The 21,579-nt window shown below is 37.2% G+C and overlaps 1 long non-coding RNA gene across 1 annotated transcript; it reads right to left on the bottom strand.

Moving 5' to 3' along the window:
- Positions 1–7,397: 7,397 nt before the first annotated feature.
- LOC131529225 (uncharacterized) lies at positions 7,398–9,035 on the bottom strand. Its single transcript, XR_009268027.1, has 3 exons — positions 8,953–9,035; positions 8,745–8,773; positions 7,398–7,551 (listed from the first exon to the last, which is right to left on the bottom strand). It is a non-coding gene; the product is annotated as an uncharacterized LOC131529225 (long non-coding RNA).
- Between the last annotated feature and the right edge of the window lie 12,544 nt (positions 9,036–21,579).

Genomic DNA, 21,579 nt, shown 5'->3' with positions numbered 1-21,579 from the left:
ATTTCATCTAGGCAAGTGAAGTTGCACATACATTTTCATTAAATACAGTTCTTAATACAACATATTTTAAACACGTATACAATATTTCTTACATTTAAACTTGTTTAATAAGCATTTTAGAAGTAAAAAAAATTAACATTTAAAAGTAATCAGTCAGAAAAGACTGATGCAACTCGTTTAGGTGACTGACATCGTATCCCTGTAGTTTGCTTTGCATAAAATAAAATAATTTACAGCAAAGAAACGGTTTTATAGATAAAATATACACAAACCTACAGTATATTTGTCCAAATAAATGCAAGTCGTCGGCGGCACTGAGAACTAATCTGAAGAGGATGCAGTCCGCGCTCATTACAACCCCTCTGTTGTTGGGACTGTCTGGTCCCAGGAGCTGCGTTACACAAAAACTACTCAAACGCACACAAAAAAGATTTTATAATAATAATGATTTTATTAAAACTATGATTTTTATTTTTTTTAATTTTTTTTTTACATGCACACTATAAAAACAACTGATGCAAGCTGTTAATCAGTTAAGTTGGTCCACTAATGTTGCTCGAATGCTCCGTTACCTCTCCCTTTTCTAATCACTTGCCGGAACCAGTCATCCCTCTTTGTTCCGGGACCTCGCAATTTACAAATTATGCACTGCTCATACTAGTGGTGTGGAAGAAATGGTTGTTATTTTAGTCGAAGTGTAAAAGCTCAATTTAAAAGGTAAAATAATACAAAATCATCAGTCGATTAACAATATTGATATCGACTAATTATCAGCGTAGATGCAGTCAATTATATCAACCAATTGTGACAGGCCTATTTACAATAAATCTTGAACTGATAAGAAATTATACATTTAGCAATTAAAAAGAGAAAAGAAGCATTTTCTACTTCTATGAATAATTAAAAATTTTATGTGAGTGCTCTGCACTGAAAAAAAAAAAGTAAAATTTACTTAATAAAATCCTCGTAACAATTTGCACAAGTAGATTATGTAAATTTTACTGCTCTAGTATAAAGTACAACTCACCTGTCATGTTCTTTTGACATTCTTTTGATGTTATTTTAACTAACAAAGGAATTTTTTCAATGTTTATGTTTCAGACTACACCCGTCCCTGGCTACACTTGGTGGAGTTGGTGACAGTTTTATGTTTCTGAAACGTTCTTGGACTGTTCCGGCAAATCCTTGACAGGTTTTGACTTTTATTACACCAAAATAAGATTGTTGTTCAGAAGTTGTTTGCCATTTCTGAAAGGCTGTTTTTAGGGGAACGTACACCCCAAGCCCATGCCCATGCCATACTCGTAGCACACAGATACACCTTAAAAGGCAGCTTGTTTTGTGGTAATATAGTCAACTTAAATCAGTTTAAATATGTCTACAGACTTCTGCAGGGTTCTTTTTGCACATTGTCTGTTTTGTAATGCTATTGTTCATTTTTCTTCTATTCCTCTCATCTTTCTCTAACATACACAGAGACTGATTCTTCCATTGGACTGCAAATTGATTCTTCCATTTTGATTGCGTTTTTGGGAAAGCATTTGAATTATTGCTTGGGCACGTAAATAAATACTGTGCTATAAGAAATATCCTCTTGGTCTTCTCTTTTCTGTGTATTTGCTGCCACTTTTTGTATAAATTAAATTACAATGCCAGTTCGTAAATTTACAGATATTTATAATAAAGTTAATGATTGACAAAATTGCCAGTTCTACTGTTTTATTAAAGAAAAAAAAACTATCTAGAATAAAATAATGAAACTGTAAAATTACAGAACACTGCTGGAAACCCTGCTGCCAGCATTTTACCGTTAAATTACAAAAAAGCTGTAATTCAGAATACGGTAATGAAACTGTAAAATTACGGTACACTGCTGGAAACCCTGCTGCCAGTATTTTACCGTTAATTTACAAGAAAATTTTTTACAGTGTGCTTAAGCCAGTACATGTCCGGGCCCGTCTGAAGTTTGCTAGAGAGCATTTGGATGATCATATGGTCAGATGAAACCAAAATAGAACTTTTTGGTAAAAACTCAACTTGTCGTGTTTGGAGGAGAAAGAATGCTGAGTTGCATCCAAAGAACACCATACCTACTGTGAAGCATGAGGGTGGTAACATCATGCTTTGGGGCTGTTTTTCTGCAAAGGGACCAGGACGACTGATCCGTGTAAACGAAAGAATGAATGGGGCCATGTATCGTGAGATTTTGAGTGAAAACCTCCTTCCATCAGCAAGGGCATTGAAGATGAAACGTGGCTGGGTCTTTCAGCATGACAATGATCCCAAACACACCGCCCGGCCAACAAAGGAGTGGCTTCGTAAGAAGCATTTCAAGGTCCTGAAGTGGCCTAGCCAGTCTCCAGATCTCAACCCCATCGAAAATCTTTGGAGGGAGTTGAAAGTCCGTGTTGCCCAGCGACAGCCCCAAAACATTACTGCTCTAGAGGAGATCTGCATGGAGGAATGGGCCAAAATACCAGCAACAGTGTGTGAAAACCTTGTGAAGACTTACAGAAAACGTTTGACCTCTGTCATTGCCAACAAAGGGTATATAACAAAGTATTGAGATGAAATTTTGTTATTGACCAAATACTTATTTTCCACCATAATTTGCAAATAAATTCTTTAAAAATCCTACAATGTGATTTTCTAGATTTTTTTTTTCTCATTTTGTCTCTCATATTTGAGGTATACCTATGATGAAAATTACAGGCCTCTCTCATCTTTTTAAGTGGGAGAACTTGCACAATTGGTGGCTGACTAAATACTTTTTTGCCCCACTGTATCTCAAGCATTACATATTACATAGAATATAAGTAAGCAATATGAAAATAATGACCTCTAAAAATTACCCAGTAAAATTCATTCAAAATTGTAACAAAAATGAGTTTTTTTTTTTTTTTTTTTACTTTGCCTGTAGGGTTAAATTGTGCAACGTACCACGGTTGGCTTGTTTAACCAAGCCCTTGCTAGGCTTGTTTAAACAAATGTCCTGTTTACACAGTTTTGAGGTTGAAATCTAACTTCATTGGGTTGTTTTTACCATAGTCTCTCCTTCTGTCTTTATGGAAGCAGCGATAAATTGTTATTCGGCTTCTGTTGCGCTAAATCACTGCAACATTCCATAACTGTACTCCTCCTCACTGGGATGAGGGCCAGGACAGCAAGGGCACAAGAAGAAATGGATTCACTTTCACAGCTGCTGACTTATGTTGAACTATTTCTGAACAAAAACTGGTATTCAGACACTTGGAAAGATGAGGAGAACGAAGGATGGTACATAATGACTTCCTGTGATCATTCCAAGCACAGACTTTTTTATCTTAATGTCATCTGCTGATGAAGCACCCATTTATGGCTGTCAGTGGTGCAGATACTTGTATGACTAAAATAGGTAAAAACATAGTGATTAAGATAACAGACAACAGGTTAGACATGAAATTTCTTTTGAGATCTTCCCTGAAATGCATGTTTGGAATTCATGCTTTTATCTGTCTGCCTAAAACGGTCTGGTATCCCTTCAAAATTCATCTAAGCCATCCCACACACATAGATAGATAGATAGATAAATGACAAACAAGTCTATTTTAATAAATATAATCTAATTGTGACTTTGTAGTACTAGCTTGCCTATTTCCTTGATGTTTAGCAATGTGTGTAATTTTTCCCATGTTAAAATTCATATCCACCCAAAAATGAAAATGTGCTGAAAATGTACTCACCCCCATGTCCATCTAAGATGTACGTGAGTTTGTTTCTTTATTGGAGCAGATTTGGGGACATTTAGCATTGCATCACTTGCTCACCAATGGATCCTCTGAAGTGAATGGGTGCAATCAGAATGAGAGTTCTAACAGCTGATAGAGGAAGTGTCACAATAATCCACGACACGACTCCATGAATTAAAGTCTTGTGAAGTGAAAAGCTCTGTGTTAATAAACAAATCCATCATTAATGCTTTTAAATATAAACTGTTCACTTCTGGCCAAAATACCAGTCTATAATCCATAATAACTGTTACTCCAGCAATCAAAAAATCCATCCCGTTTTCCACTCGCATCAAAATAAACCAACATTTTATTTAGAAATAGTTTTGGACCGTTTTTGCTTGTAAATGGATTAGAGGACAAGACTCGTGTTATGGATTATTGTGATGTTTTTATCAGCTGTTTGGATTCTCATTCTGATGGCACCTATTCACGGCAGATGATCCTTTGGTGAGCAAAGGATGTAATGTGAAAATTCCCTAAATCTGTTCCAATGAAAAACAAACTCATCTACATCACATCTAAATATTTAGCACATTTTTTAGCAAAACTATTCCTTTAATATGCAGAGGCAAATGTAAAACATTTCTCCGTTCGTTTGAGTCAAGAGGTTATGGTTTGGCTGGTTAGTTATATGTCCCAATTTACCCCTACTGGACCCAAAACGTTTTCTTCAGACAGACCTCCTTGGGTTGAACATCCTGACTAACCAAACATAGCGTCGCAACATTGTGATTTTAGGGTGGGTTTGTTTAATCAATGAAAGATAGGGTAGTGTTCAGAAACCACTTTGAAAACAGTAATTGGGTCAATTTATTTTGGGAATGCTAGTGCTGCCCATATTTATGATGTACAAAAACACTGAAGCTATACCAAGATTTCTTGTTTATTCATCTTTAGGTGGGTTTTACTATTACTTTCATTCTGGATTTATACTTTAAATGGAAAAATTCAATACTAATATTAACCAATTTGTATCAATATCAATAGTATGTCAGCTACCTTTTACCCAGAAAATAATGCAGCACTGGGGAACTGCAGACAGATTAAAGAGAAGAGTGAAAGCGCACTGATTTTCCTAGAAATTTCATTTCTCTTATTTTTCATTTCAAAAAGCCCCTGTAAATTTACCAAGAACAAGAGTCAGTTTGTCATTTTTCCATGTTTTTATCACTGATGACGTACATAACAATGGACTTATGCTAAAAGCTTTGGCGTAATTTAGCTCTGATCACTTCCTTATATGTTAAGTATGTATTTTTGTTGTTGTTTTTTTAATGTTCTCCAATCCCAGGTTAATACCTAATCTATATTTACAAGCCATTCACAGGTTGTTAACATCCCTTCTGAATAAAGGGATCACTATTGTGAATCACTATTGAATCACTATTGTTCACATGCATTTTTTTTTTCCCCTGAAACAAAGTAATTCAGATAAGCTGTCTGCCTGTCTGTTTGGCTGATTTTTATTTCCATCCTGTTGTGCAAGAGTTCACGAGGAGTCGCCTGTGTTTCCTGTAAAGGGGGGGGAAAAAAAGCAAAACATTTCCTTCTAACAGAGGCATATCAGGCATCTCAGGGATCTGAACAAACATTTGGGTATAAAGAGAGTCAAAAGAAATGTGTGACAAGCACAATGTGACTCTTCTCATGTGTTATATTTTTCATTAACATCTTGAAAATATTTATGGGCTGTTCGAATGTAATGCATGTGAATAAATCTTTGCTGATTTCTAACAGATATATTAAATGTTTTAACACAATGTAATAGTATTTCACAAGATTCTTTTTGTCCAAAAATATTGCCTTCGACCCTCTTTTTCACATTTCCACATGTTCAAATGTGGCATGTTCCCAATACAGTTGCAAGCTGTGCGCAGTTTAAGTTGAAAACCTTACTGTTTAAATACTGGTCACCATGTACCTTTCATTATATTATAAATTACACCAATATGGTATATTTCATGTATTATTATTGTGTATTACATTGTTTGTGTCTGTATTTTTCTGTAAACTGATACAAACACACACACACACACATTTGTTTCTGTGAATTGTGGGGACTTTCCATAGACTTCTATTACTTTCATACTGACCAAACAATATTTTTATCCCCTTAATCCTACGCTTTCAGTTAAACATCACTTACTATTTATATATATATATATATATATATATATATATATATATATATATACATATATATATATATATACATATACATATATATATACACACATACATACATATATACACACACACACACACACACATATATACATATATATATATATACATGTATGTGTATATATATATATATATATATATATATATATATATATATGTTTATATATAAAGTATATATACTTGTATATATATTTATTTTTTATTTTTTCCCCACAATGTCAAAAATGGTCCCCACAATGTAGCATAAGCAAGTAAACACACACGCAAACATACTGGTTTCCTTTTTTTTTTTTTTTATTCTTCCTTGTGGGGACATTCCATAGGCGTAATTGTTTTTATACTGCACTAACTGCATTTTCTATCCCCTTACCCCTTACCCTCCCTACACCTAAACCCACCCCTTACAGAAAACTTTCTTCTATTTTAGATTTTCAAAACACCTCACTCCGTGTGAATTATAAGCTGTTTTCCTCATGGGGACCAAAAAATGTCCCCACAAGGTCAGAATATCCAGGTATTAGTATACTCATAATGTAGGAAGTAGCAGTACACACACACAGAGAGACACTATTATATTATATTATGTTATGTTATGTTATGTTATATTATATTTATTATATTATTTTTGTGGTGAATCATCAGTAACAATTATTTGTATTTATTTGATTACTTGGTTTGGATGATATATGACCACCTATCTCATGGCGCCATCCAATGGTTGTCAAGGGCATAACAGACATTTCTCTAATATCCCACACATACTTTAGCCACATGTAGTTATCGCTGCAGCCCGGAGACTTGCAAGTGGGAGGAACTTACGCCAAGAACAGCAAGTGGGAGGAGCTTATGCCGCAAGTAGGCTGGATTTCATCGTAGTTTAAAATGATATAAATATAACGCATTTTCATAGTAGTTTCAACTGAAATTCTTAGTTTTGTCATTATTGTGTGTATCCAATACCATTCACTCTCAACACTGAAATCATGTCTTATTCTTAGTTTTGTCATTATTGTGTGTATCCAATACCATTCACTCTCAACATTGAAATCATGCCTTATTCTTAGTTTTGTCATTATTGTTTGTATCCAATATCATTCACTCTCATAAATTGAACATTGAAATCATGTCTTTACACCTTTTGCCATGCTTCGTGATGGTGTCATTTTAAATCCTTTAACTGTAGTAATTTAAGCATATTTCTGGATATTACATTTTACTTCTAAAATTCTTCTACAGTAGCCTACCAAGGAACATTAAAGTGAGATGCAATTGCACTTAGGAGGTAAATGTGTAATACATAAAGAAAATGTTGAGTACTATTAAGAAAATGTAGTTACCATTTGCCTGCACTGCATATTTTTTTTAATCAAATTACAGCAAATGACAGACTAAGGTTCTTCAGAACATGTTACACAAATCAATGTATTAATGTGAAATCTCAGGGTGGGTAAATGATTTTATTTCTGATGAATCAAATTATGTACAATCATTCATTCAGCACAATAGACTTGCATGCAGTGGACACTGCAAAATCCCGGATGCATTGCTTCCGAGTAAATTCCACGGAGCTCGCCTTGCTTGCCCTTCCTAACATAACCTGGTGGTACACAAGAAGCACAATGAGCATTAGTGTTAACCCAAATTTAAAACATTCTCCCCATGCCATCCAATATGCATGACTTTATTCTCTTGTTGAACATGTACAAACATTTCAAGAATAATTTCTCAGCTCTGTAGGTCTATGCTATGCAAGTAAATGGTGTCCAGAAATTTTAAGGGACGACATTAGGCCAAGTAAATTAGACTTTATTACTATTTTTAAATGAAGTATTTCTTTTAAAAACCACTAGACAAAACGCTAGTTTATTCACCATTATTTTACACAAGACTGATTATTGATTATCATTAGTATTAAATATATATATATATATATATATATATATATTTTTTTTTTTTTTTTTTTTTTTTTATTTAAACCATGTTTTAATTATATTACATTGTGGATTAGGAGGTTAGGACTAATACTTTCGAAAATGTACCTTATTCTTTAGAAAATGACACTGTAAAAGTGAACAGTTGGATCAACAACAAAAAACAAAACAAAAACAAACTTCAATTGGTATTTTTTTTTTTTTGTTTCAACTTAATTCATTACCTTTATTTTTAATAAATTAAGTTGAAAAAAAAAATAATGTCAGTTTGTCTGTTGGGGAACCATCAAAATAAAGTGTTAGCATATATTTAGCAGACACACTACTAATACTCCAACGACTGCTAGTTGACATGCAGTTGCAGAGTTACTTAACAACAGCTGTCTAAAGGGTACCATCAAAATAATCAAACTGATATTAAAATAAAAATAGTTCAAAGCAATCTGATCTGATATATGATCTTATTGCAGTTTGAGAGAAAAATAATTATTACTATTATTATTACTATACTTAAGTGGTCATTGATGGCTTTAAGTAAAGTAGCATAAGAAAGGTGGCAAGATATTATAATACATTATAACTATGAGAAATATAATCCATTGTAACTTAAGTGGATGCAATGTGTTCACTGTGTGTTATAAATCATCATACTCTTAAAAGCTATAAACACTAATAAGTAAATATTATAATACATTAAAACTGTTCTCATGAATATTGAGAAGATGATATAACATATTATAAGGTTTTTTATAATGCATTATGCATTCATTATAATGCCTTAAAATACCCTTATAATGTATTATAAATATGGGCTTCATAGAAAGTGTTACAACATTTCAATGCCATGTAATTACATTACCTCCTTATATGGTCTTCTGTATCCATAACCTGGAGAGCAAATTAGTTGTTTGTAGGCAAAAAAAAGATATTGTCAGGCACATTACAGATTGTAAGCTGTGTGTGGTACTAAGAAAACGTTGTACAAAGCCACCAAGAAAATGCACTTTTCACAGCTTGTAATACTTTTTACAAAACAAAACAAACAAAAAATTGTATATCACGCTTACCTCTTCCACTCATCTATCGTGCCGCCGCTGAAAGCCGTCTTCTTCGTTTTTTTTTTGTTTTTTTTTGACGGATTGCAAAAAATTCGCCCACTACCGCCACCAGGAGCGTGAACCGATACTACAACCCACATGACATGAAACAAACCAATCAAAATCTTCTGTTGGTTTGTACAGCCCACTTGCGGCTTAAGTCCCACCCACTTGCGGGCTGGCCCACCCATTTGCAGCTGGCTCCGACCTCCGTTTATACCCATCTCTACTTTAGAGCTATGTCTGTTATGCCCTTGACAACCATTGGATGGCGTCTGTATGGACATATGGATATGTATGTATTCTCATATATAGACTCAGAAATTGCTAGTAAATTTACGGTTTTTCTCAATCGATTAGAAACTTTTCTCCAATGCAATGTACTTGTTCTCAAAACAATTAGCACAGCCATCCAAACACAAAATTATCTTAACCAAACAGTTCAACTTCACTGCAAAATGAAGCACTGCAATTTTTTCTAGTAATGCATTTATTACAGTTTTTTACAGAGGCTAGGACACATTTCTCAATACTTAGGTCACTTTTGCAAAACTCTTCACACAGTGAGCACAACAGAAGTCTATGTGGGCTAAACTGAGGATCAATTATCATTGCTTTGGCACAAAATGCATTCAATGACTACATCTCTCAAATTTCATGAATTCTTTTCTCACTCAGACACAACAACTGCCAAAACTCTTTGTACGTACAGGCCAATTTGCACATGCTTACATACTGTTTTCAAAACTGTTAAACTTATGTTCAAAACAATAACTATTATGTACAAAACTGAATAAGACAGCAATTTGCTACATTCCTACAGTAATATTTTAATGAAATATATTTTAAATCTTAAAATTAAATGCTATAAAAACAATTGGACAATTGGACCAGCCACACCTGATTCTCATTGTAGATGAACATCTACACAGGTGTTACTCTTTCAATTTCATTACAAAAGGAGACAACTTCTGAATAGTTTTGTATTGTGATGTAAACATGGACCCAGCCAGAAATAGAGAAGAGGCTGAAAGAGGAAGAAGAGTGGCTGGGAGGGGGCGAGGAATACGTATGCGTGGTGGAAGGAGAATAAGAGGAAGATCAAGGGCTGTAGTCTCAGATGAGATCAGAGCTACTGTAGTAAATCATGGTCTCTCAATGAGAGAGGCTGGTCAGAGAGTGCAGCCAAATCTGCAACGCTCTACAGTGGCATCTATTGTTAGAGTTTTCCGGCAAACCAACAGGTAACTTGTATTCTGCATTTGACTGAGTTGCACATTACAGAAGTAAATAAACGTGTGTGTGTAATTGTTTTTGCATTTCTGCTTAGGACTCAACGGTTACCTCACACAGGTGGGAGAGGGAGGATGCTCACTGATGTGCAGGAAACTGCCATTGCTGATATGGTCATCAGAAACAATGGGATAAAACTCACTGAGATTCGAGACAGAGTCTTGGCAGACAATGTAACTTTTGCAAATATTCACAGTGTAAGCATAACAACAATTTCTAGAGTCCTGAAAAAACATCAGGTCAGGATGAAACAGTTGTACACTGTGCCTTTTGAGAGGAACTCTGAACATGTCAAGCAACTCAGGAACCAGTATGTCCAGGTAAGATCACAATAAAATACAGAACTGTTTTTCAATAAAACCAAACACACAGAAGATTCTTTCCTAGGTGTATTGCCCTAGATGACATGAGATGTGATGTGGATGAGAACCTGTGGCCAAATGGAGAAGACCGAGTAGATTAGCGTTACTATTTTATCTGTATCAGTGGATGGTGTGTATACAAATTGTTGTATTTTGAAATTACTAAATTACTTATAAAATAAATAAACTACATAAAATATTGACGAATTCTGCATCATGTCTGATTCATTCCAGTAACATATATTGCAGTGAATTATAAACAGAGATGTGTCCTTGTTTTACACAAGAAAACATTGTATAATGCTACATGTTGTTAGTGTTTTTTAGGTCATTGTTTTGTGGGTGACAAAGTGTGTTTGTCGGCTGTCAACCTTTGCTAGTGTTCTGGAAGAATGAGTTGATTTGAGACCTGAATAAAGTGTTTTGGTAGTTGTAGTGCATTTTGAATGTGAAATGAACTGCTTTGCCAAGCTGAAAGTTGGTTAGGAGAACTGTGTGAAGAGTTTTGCAAAAGTGACCTAAGTATTGAGAAATGTGTCCTAGCGTCTGTAAAAAACTGTAAAGGTAAATATTAACATCAAATCTATAAGTGTGTTCTCTGTTGATTACAAAAAACATTCAGCTGTGCACAAATATGTTAATGGCAATACATATTTATTACAATTCTTCAACAGGGAGGTTTGTTTTATATATATTGTGTATATCTAAACTAAAATAAAAATTATCTTTCATAAAAATAAAAAAAAAAAAAACTAATTGCCCCTTTAAACTTAAAATCTGTTTGTGACACCTTTAGCAGCAAGAACTGCAAACAAACCTTTCTGATAACTACAGATCAGTCTTTTACAGCACAGGATATATATATTTTTAGCTGTGGAAATGCTAGTGTTCTAATAATTTTGGCCACCACTGTATATACACGTGTGTGTGTGTGTGTGTGTGTGTGTGTGTGTGTGTGTTTACATGCTGTGTACATTAATTATCCTGAATTATTGATCTTGCCTTTCATTTACCTCTGGAAGAGAATTGCATTGCATTTTATCTACACTAAATATTTGCTGTGCTTGCATCATAGGGGAAAAAAATGTAAGAAGGTAGAATCCATGCTTGACAAGCTCCTGTCTCGACATCTCATACCATGTCACCCTGTAGCCCAAGACTGGTCACCCACTGAAGCTAAGCAGGGTTGAGCCTCATCAGTACCTGGATGGGAGACCTCCTGAGAAAACTAGATTGCTGCTGGAAGAGGTGCTAGTGAGGCCAGCAGGGGGTGCTCACCCTGTGGTCTGTGTGAGTCCTAGCGCCCCAGTATAGTGATGGGGACACTATACTTTCAAAAAGCATCGTCCTTTGGATGAGATGTTAAACCGAGGTCCTGACTCTCTGTGGTCATTACCAAACCCAGGATGTCTTTTGAAAAGAGTGAAGGTGTGACCTTGGCATCCTGGCCAAATTTGCCCATTGACCTTTGACCATCATGGCCTCCTAATCATCTCCATCTGCTGATTGGCTTCATTACTCTGTCTCCTCTCCACCAATAAGCTGGTGTGTGCTGGGTGTTCTGGTGCACTATGGCTGCTGTCGCATCATCCAGGTGGATGCTGCACACTGGTGGTGGATGAAGAGATACCCCCTCACAATGTAAAGTGCTGTTTAGAAAAGCGCTATATAAATGTAATGAATTATTATTATCTCCACAGGCGTTTTCCTTTGTGGCTGGTGGTGTTGTTCTGGACCACCATGTCAGCAATACTCCTGTTCCATTCAAAATAAACTTGATTGTCCACCTGAACGATCTCAAACCTAAATTCTGAAAATTTTTTACATTTACAGTAAATAACAGAAGCTGTCCCCAGAGGACTAAAGGAGGACACCCCCTGCCCCAACTTCTCTAAAGGAGAGGCCAAGGTTTTTTTTTTTTTTTTTCACATGGTCAATTAGGGTAATTCTGATTTCATTTGAAATTCATCTTACAGTTTCTCCTCTTGCTCTTTCCAATACACCAGTGCCCTCCTCTCTACTTATCTCTTCTCCCTTTCCATCTCCTATCCTCTTTTTTTCACATCTTCCTCTCTGCTCATCTCTTTCTACCTGTGCCACTCTCTCATTACACCCCTTTCTCTATCCACTCACCACCTTATAGACTTACACCTCTTTCTTTACCCCTTTACCCCAGTTTGATTTATTTATTACATTTGTATTTATGTTATAATAATAATTATTATTATTACTATTATTTCAGTTTTTCTCATTTGCTAAGACACACTCAGTGAAACCGGGATCTACTTGATCTTCATCATCACATTCTTAGCACAGCAGAAGTCTTCTCTTTCAAATGCCTTAAAACTTTTTTATTTGTTTCACACATTTTTCACACCCTTTGTCAAAACAGTCACCACAGATCTCATTCAAAGACCCCAAACTCTATTGGATTCACTGTGTTGAACAAAAGGAAAACATCTATTCACAGCTGATAGAAAGTACTTGCATAATTATGAATCTACTATGCACCTGTGTGAAACTTGTTTGCACAACTCTTCAATCAGCAATCAATCCTCATCCCTCTACAAAAGATTCCACCTCTGTCCTGCTATTTACAAGTATGGATCAAAGAGGCCAAAGGCATGGAAGGAGAGTAAAAAGACCATGACAGGGGCCAGAGAAAGAGAAGTTTGCATACAGGGTGGAGGAGTTGCATTACTGTAAAAGGAGAAAATACAGGTCAAGTTTCAAATGAAATTCAGTAAACAATTATTGACCATGTCATCAATCATAGTTTGTCCTTTAGAGAGGCTGGACAAAGGGTCCAACCCATTCTGAGTCGGAGCACTGTGGCATCTATTGCCAGGCATATTTAAAAATGACAACAGGTAAGTCACAATGTTACTGTATACCACTGTGTATTTCAGCTTTACTGTATTGCCCTGTTGGCAGAACAAACTGTGTCTACAGTAATGCAGATGTTTCATCAGTCCCGTTTATGTGTTTGTCATAATGTTAATTTTGATATGCTTTATTATTGTTATCGCAGTGCATTGCTATACCATACAGTTACATGCAACTGGAATGATTTGCCCTATGATTTTTTTTTTTTTTTTTTTTTTTAGAAAATAATGTTCTTGAAGCTGAAGGCAGCACATCACAAATTAATTTATGTGGAAAGTGAGGAGACGTGAGAGGAACATTTATTGGGCAGAGGGTCACTGTTGCAGTGCCAGGTCAGAGAGGCACCAATATCAACATGTATGCTGCCATCTCCATTGATGGTGTCCTTTGCCACATACAAACTATCAGTTCAATACAAAATGCCTCATCACATTTTTTGATGCACTAAATGAAAGACTGGTTTCACCTAAAGAGAGAGGTCTGTTGATGTATTTGCCATGCAAGGAGGTAGTTCCATTGGTGCAACACTGCAAGGGAAAACATCCAATGTGAAGTTCTGAGTATTTCAACTCTTTATATTGTTTTTTTAGATATTCCTACCCATAAGTCTCCTTTGTTTTTGTTTTTGTTTTGTTTTTGTTTTTTTTTTTTGTTTGTTTTTAAACTATATTCAACACTTCTGAGTTTGAACAGTGTAATTTCATATTGATAGCTGTGTTTTATATTTTGTTGTCCATTGTGTAATGATTGATTGAAAGAATAAATTAATTTGACCACAAGTTGTGGTGTTTGATGGAAGTATTATATGTTATATGCTTATTATATGCTTATGTTGATTGTTTTTAATGTTTTGTGAGTGTTGCAGCATTTTGCAAACAAAATGAGTCATTTTGGCCATTGAGCTTCAGTTTCACCCAGTGTTAACTGTTTTGAAAATGTGATTCCTGAGTGGACAAATGTTTTTAAGAAATTGAGAACAACTGTATTTTGCATATTTCTTCTTGCTCTTTGTATACTTTCCTTTTTATTATTACTCTAAACCAATTGTGATAAATGTGTAAACGATTAGGAAAACTGTTTGTGATTAGTGTAAAACCTTTTTTCAGATATTTTAAAGTATTTTTGGTTGGTTGTATTAACTATTGTCAAACATTAGAGAGTTTTGTGCACATTGTTTTGAGAAAATAATTTTTATGATTTGTAATTTGTATGAAATTAATGAAAATGTACAATCTGTTTAGGATAATTAGAAAGTGTTCAGATTACTGTGTTAACTGATTTGAGAACGGTGACCTGGTGTTTGGAAAAACTAACAAATAATTGCGAAGAAATGGCTAGTAACAGTGAATATATACAGGTGCTGGTCATATAATTAGAATATCATCAAAAAGTTGATTTTACTAATTCCATTCAAAAAGTGAAACTTGTATATTATATTCATTCATTACACACAGACTGATATATTTCAAATGTTTATTTCTTTTAATTTTGATGATTAGAGCTTACAGCTCATGAAAGTCAAAAATCAGTATCTCAAAATATTAGAATATTTACATTTGAGTTTGAATAAATGACCATCCCTACAGTATAAATTCTGGGTATCTCTTGTTCTTTGAATCCACAATAATGGGGAAAACTGCTGACTTGGTAATGATCCAGAAGACGAACATTGACACCCTCCACAAAGAGGGTAAATCACAGAAGGTCATTACTGAAAGGTGTGGCTGTTTACAGAGTGCTGTATCAAAGCATATTAGATGCAAAGTTGACTGGAAGGAAGAATTTGGGTAGGAAAAGGTGCACAAGCAACAGGGATGACCGCAAGCTTGAGAATACAGTCAAGCAAAGCCGATTCAAACACTTGGGAGAGCTTCACAAGGAGAGAACTGAAGCTGGAGTCAGTGCATCAAGAGTCACCACGCTCAGACGTCTTCAGGAAAAGGGCTACCAAGCCACTTCTGAACCAGAGACAACGTCAGAAGCATCTTACCTGGGCTGTGGAGAAAAAGAACTGGACTGTTGCTCAGTGGTCCAAAGTCCTCTTTTCAGATGAAAGTAAATTTTACATTTCATTTGGAAATCAAGGTCCCAAAGTCTGAAGGAAGAGTGGAGAGGCACAGAATCCATGTTGCTTGAAGTCCAGTGTGAAGTTTCCACAGTCAGTGATGATTTGGGCTGCCATGTCATCTGCTGGTGTTGGTCCACTGTGTTTTCTGATGTCCACAGTCAACGCAGCCATCTACCAGGATATTTTAGAGCACTTCATGCTTCCTTCTGTTGACAAGCTTTATGGAGATGCTGATTTCATTTTCCAGCAGGACTTGGAACCTGCCCACACTGCCAAAGGTACCAAAAGCTGGTTCAATGACCATAGTGTTACTGTGCTTGACTGGCCAGCAAACTCGCCTGACCTGAACCCCATAGAGAATATGTGGGGTATTGTCAAGAGGAAGATGAGAGACACCAGACCCAACAATGCAGATGAGCTGAAGGCCACTATCAGAGCAACCTGGGCTCTCATAACACCTGAGCAGTGCCACAGACTGATCGACTCCATGCCACTCCACATTGCTGCAGTAATTCAGGCAAAAGGAGCCCCAACTAAGTATTGAGTGCTGTACATGCTCATACTTTTCATTTTCATACTTTTCAGTTGGCCAAGATTTCTAAAAATCCTTTCTTTGTATTGGTCTTAAGTAATATTCTAATATTTTGAGATACTGATTTTTGACTTTCATGAGCTGTAAGCTCTAATCATCAAAATTAAAAGAAATAAACATTTGAAATATATCAGTCTGTGTGTAATGAATGAATATAATATACAAGTTTCACTTTTTGAATGGAATTAGTGAAATAAATCAACTTTTTGATGATATTCTAATTATATGACCAGCACCTGTATATAAGTGGTGCAACAGATCACAATACTCACGGTTCGGATCATATTACAGATTTTGAGTCACGGATCGGATCATATTTTTGGATCAGCAAAAAACAAACAAACAACAAAAAAAGTTAGTTTTTTATTAATTACTGAAATCTTACTTTAAGTACTTCTATACCACAGAAAAACTACTAGCTGAACTAATAAAGTCAGTAATAAAACAAGAACAATTACACAAATTACAAGCGTAGATGAATACAACATAAAGTTACTAATAAAGTCAGTAACACTAGTATTCAGGTGCAGAAATGTAGTAATTAATTGTAAAATAACACAGTAGTGCTCTTCACTGCAGGTATTTATAGGCTGCTGTCTCTTTAAGACCAAATACACGTACCTAATACAGACACACATCCGGTTCCCATTTCGATACTTCATTCGTACTGCGTCACTAGACGATATGGGGAAAAACTCCTTTTTCTCAGAGGACTGAAGACTTTTTCAATCACGCAGAGTAACTGCACGGCCATTGGTTCGTGCAGTGATTAAAAAAATGAACCAATGGTTCGGCAGGCTATGGCGGTGAAGCCCGCCAAAATGGGCGGGGCCATCTGGCTATATAAGCGGGCATTTCGCCATAGGAAATCAGATCAATTCTCCTACAGCGACGACAATCTTCCTTTCACTGACCTCAGGACTTGAAGACGCTCCCTGCGGATAGAAGCTGCCTTTTCCTCTGTGCCCTCTCGCTGTTTCTGGAGGCTGACAAGGTCCCCTTCCTCGACTCCCCGGTCTCCCCTACGGGGCTGTTTGGACCTGCCATCGAGGGGTTTGCAGAGCAATTCACCATGGCTCAGAAGTCGTCCCAGGACATGCGACACTTCTTGCCGTAACGCTCCAGCTCTGCAACGGCCACTAGTCGCCCCAAGTTTACTCCAGCGCTGCAGCCAGCTAAAGCTGCGCCATCGCCCGCTCTGCCTGCTCAAAAGCCTGAGCCCCGACAGCACTCCCGCTCGGCCAGGCGCTATCCGTTTCCAAAGCGGGTAACCGCACTACTCAAAAAACCTACATTAAACACTTCTCTTATAGAAAACTATAGACCTGTCTCTCTCCTTCCATTCATAGCGAAAACACTTGAACGTGTTGTCTTCAACCAGGTCTCATTGTTTCTTTCACAGAACAACAAACTGGACGCTAAACAGTCAGGTTTCAGGAGTGGACATTCAACTGAGACTGCGCTTCTCTCGGTCACTGAAGCCCTGCGAATTGCAAAAGCCCATTCCAAATCATCAGTCCTCATTCTGCTGGATCTATCTGCAGCGTTTGACACTGTCAATCATCAGATACTCCTCTCCACTCTCTCATCACTGGGCATCGCTGGAATTCCACTTCGCTGGTTTGAATCCTATCTCACTGGTAGGTCTTTCAGGGTGGCCTGGGGAGGGGAGGTATCCAAAGCATATACACTGGTCACTGGGGTTCCTCAGGGATCGGTTCTTGGACCCCTCCTCTTCTCCACATACACTACATCACTGGGTCCCATCATACAGGCACATGGATTCTCCTACCACTGCTATGCTGATGACACACAGCTCTATCTGTCCTTTCAACCAGATGATCCAACGGTAGCTGCAAGGATCTCAGGTTGCCTAATCTCTCAGGCGAAGAGAACGATTTGGCACCCCCAGCCAGAGCTGTTGGCCTTACGCCTCTGGTCTCTCGAGAGTGTCCTAAATACTATCTCACAGGCTAGAGCCCCGTCTACAAGACGCCTCTATGCTTAAGTGGTCGGTTTTCTCGGCCTGGTGTGCAACCCACGGAGAGGACCCAATAACATGTGACATATCTGTGATATTGTCCTACTTACAAGAGCTGTTGGACAAGGGCCGCTCCCCTTCCACGCTCAAAATCTATGTGGCAACTATAGCAGCTTCTCACGCTCCTATAGCCAGACAGTCAGTGGGCCGGAACAACCTAGTTGTCCATTTCCTGAGGGGATCTAGGAGGCTCCGTCCATCCCAGCCTCTCACGGTTCCTACATGGGTTCTGCCCATGGTCCTGAGAGCCCTCAAAGGCTCCCCCTTTGAGCCACTACAGTCAGCGAACTCAAAAACACTGTCACTGAAAACTGTGACTGCTGCTGGCACTAGCATCGGTTAAGCGAGTAGGTGACTTGCAGGCTCTCTCTATAAGCCTTGAGACTTACAGGCCCTCTTAAGGACATACCCATGTCTTGGCTTTAGGACAACAGGCAGGTCTTGAGTTTGGGCCTAATGACTCCAAAGTCGTCCTAAAGCCAAGACACGGGTATGTCCCTAAGATGCTTTACACTCCGTTTAGAGCCCAGGTTATTACTCTCTCTGCACTTCCTCCTTCTGAGGAGGACCAGGAGTTTAACCTTCTCTGCCCAGTCAGGGCATTGAAAATTTACATCGAGTGTTCCGCCCCCTTTAGGCAGTCGGAACAACTCTTTTATGCTTTGGCGGCCGCACCAAAGGGTCCCCGGTCACAAAGCAGAGGATCTCTCGATGGTTAGTTGATGCTATCACACTAGCATACTCCTCCCTGGGCCTTCAGTGCCCCATTGGAGTGAGAACCCATTCCACTCGAGGCGTGGCCTCTTCCTGTGCATGGTCTAGTGGTGTGTCCATAGCAGACATCTGTGCGGCGGCCGGCTGGGCCTCGCTGTCCACCTTTTACCAGGTTCTATAACTTGGCTGTTCCGGCCTTGCAGGCCCAGATTTTATCTGCTTAAGTGACACACGCCTGTCTAAGGCGGTGTAATTCTTCAGGAACGCTCTTGGCCTATTACTAGTGTTGAGGCTGTACATATGACCGTTGGAACGATTATCTGAAGGCTGGGCTGACCTCAATGAGTTCAGCACTCCTGCCTCCTGCAGGGCTCACCCTGCGCATAATTGGTCCCTCTGAGCATTTATTGCTCAAGGCCAGCACCGCTGATGAGCCATTGGTTCGTTTTTTAATCACCGCACGAACCAATGGCCGTGCAGTTACACTGCGTGACTGAAAAAGTCTTCATTCCTCTGAGAAAAAGGATTTTTTCCCAATAGCGTCGATGCAGTACTCGTACCCGTATCTCAGGGAACCGAGGTTACGTAAGTAACCGAGTATGTTTCTTTCTCAGATGTTTCAGTTCACTTAAGACTTGACCGACTGTGTTTACCAGAATACTTGCCAAAATGGGTATTTAAACATAAGTTTGTGTGTATGTTTCCGTTCAAAGAGAAGTGAAAGAGGAATCAATCTGTGTGAATCACACAGTCTGAATTGCGCCTCTCTCATGTGCTCGCTTCGGGTGCGTGTGGCAGCGGTAAAAAAAAAAAAACAGGGCGCGTGTTCTCTTTGCTTGAATGGTTTAAAATTGTTTGAATGGGTAAATTGGCAAGACAAAACACGTGCAAATGATAAACTTTCACTCCATGATGGTTAAACTTAACAGTTAACCCACGAATCACATGTGTGCCGAGCCGTGGGGTCTGGTCCGTACGGATCACGGATCATCTACAATCTGTTGCACCCCTAATATATATATATATATATATATATATGTGTGTGTGTGTGTGTGTGTGTTACTGTTACTTGCCATTTAATTTTTTTGCAATTATCTGTGAAATTTACTAGCAATTTCTGAGTCAAAATTGTTTCAAAATGAATGCAACATGAACTTTTTTCAGTGTTTATGTGCAGTGTTCGGGGTACGCAATGACCGGGATTGGGAACGTTAAAATGCATTTAGACAGGCTTGCTTACTTTTTCAAATGACACACCTCTAGAGGATGCACCATCACACACAGGGTGCATATGTTTTATTATTATTATTATTATTACTATTATTATTTAAAATAATGCATAAATTGACATTGGGCAGTAGACCCCGAGAGCAAACCATTTATAAGCTTAAGGAAAAGACTGTTGAAAAGAGATGAAGGAATAGGTAAAGATGAAAGAGAAAATGCCCTGAAGTGTGCTCCAAACTAGTCAAAGTGGATAAAAGTAAGTTGTAGCTTTCATTGTAAATTACAAGTTTGGGCAGTTTAGTTGAATGTTTCTTTAGAACAAAATGAAGCTCATTGTTCCCACCATTCCACAAAACCTGAAATAGATTGTCCAGGGTGCTCTGGGAAAAGATCTTTTCCTTTCCAGAACAAACATTGCAGTGTCTGCACACACTTTTATCCCGGGAGATCCTTCAAGTTTTGCTCCAAAGCAGGAAAGAATGTACAAAGGAACGAATCAATGTAATTTTACATTCATTTCGAATAATAGGACAACTGCGTCTCCTTTAGGTTTGAGTTAAGTATTTTTTATATGGAGACATTTTATTATTGCCCTTTGTTTTAGAAACAATATTAGTGATCATTGTTTGAAATGTCCTCAATAGATTTATTTTTTATCTATGTACTGTATGCTATTATATTTAATTTTCAACTTAAAAATAAAGCAGACTTATAAAGTATCATTATCATTATATGTATATCATTATATGTATATCATTGCTCTTTTGTTGATTTTGATTGCTTCTATTCTATCCTCATTTGTAAGTCGCTTTGGATAAAAGCGTCTGCTAAATGACTAAATATAAATGTAAATGTAAATAAAGTAGAAACCTTAAACAGAACACCAAAGAAGGTATCTGGTAATTTTGTTGTATATTTTTTTGAATGGCAGTTCAATAAGTTCCCGTTCCAGTCTTTTCAATTCAAATTCCAATTCAACATCTTTTGGGTGTGAAGCCAAAGGAACATAGATTATCTGTATTAAAGGTTGTATTGCCATCATTGGCCACAATGAAACTACAAGGAGTGAGAGTCAACCGTGTCACTAAAGTTTATTGGCCTTGCCTACAGTGGTTTAAATGCTCACTTAAACAAAGAAGCTGAACTTAGAGCCTGTTTATTTACAATCAAACCACCAGGTAATAAGAAAGTGTTTGCATATTCTCCTTTCTTTAATTTCTTTAATAATCATAACAAAATAAGTATTTTGAGACCTGAAATTAAAATTAAGATACAATGTAAAAACAAAATATGTAATTCTAAATATGCTATACATATATGCTATATGTTAATACACATTAAATACCTGTGCATTTTAGTTATCCAAGCATTTGATAAACAAATATCAGGGAACAAGAAGATATTGATTGAAATT

The sequence above is a fragment of the Onychostoma macrolepis genome, chromosome 21 (genome assembly GCF_012432095.1).
Source record: "Onychostoma macrolepis isolate SWU-2019 chromosome 21, ASM1243209v1, whole genome shotgun sequence".
Classification (NCBI taxonomy): Eukaryota; Metazoa; Chordata; class Actinopteri; order Cypriniformes; family Cyprinidae; genus Onychostoma; species Onychostoma macrolepis.
This window is presented reverse-complemented; position numbering and strand designations above follow the sequence as displayed.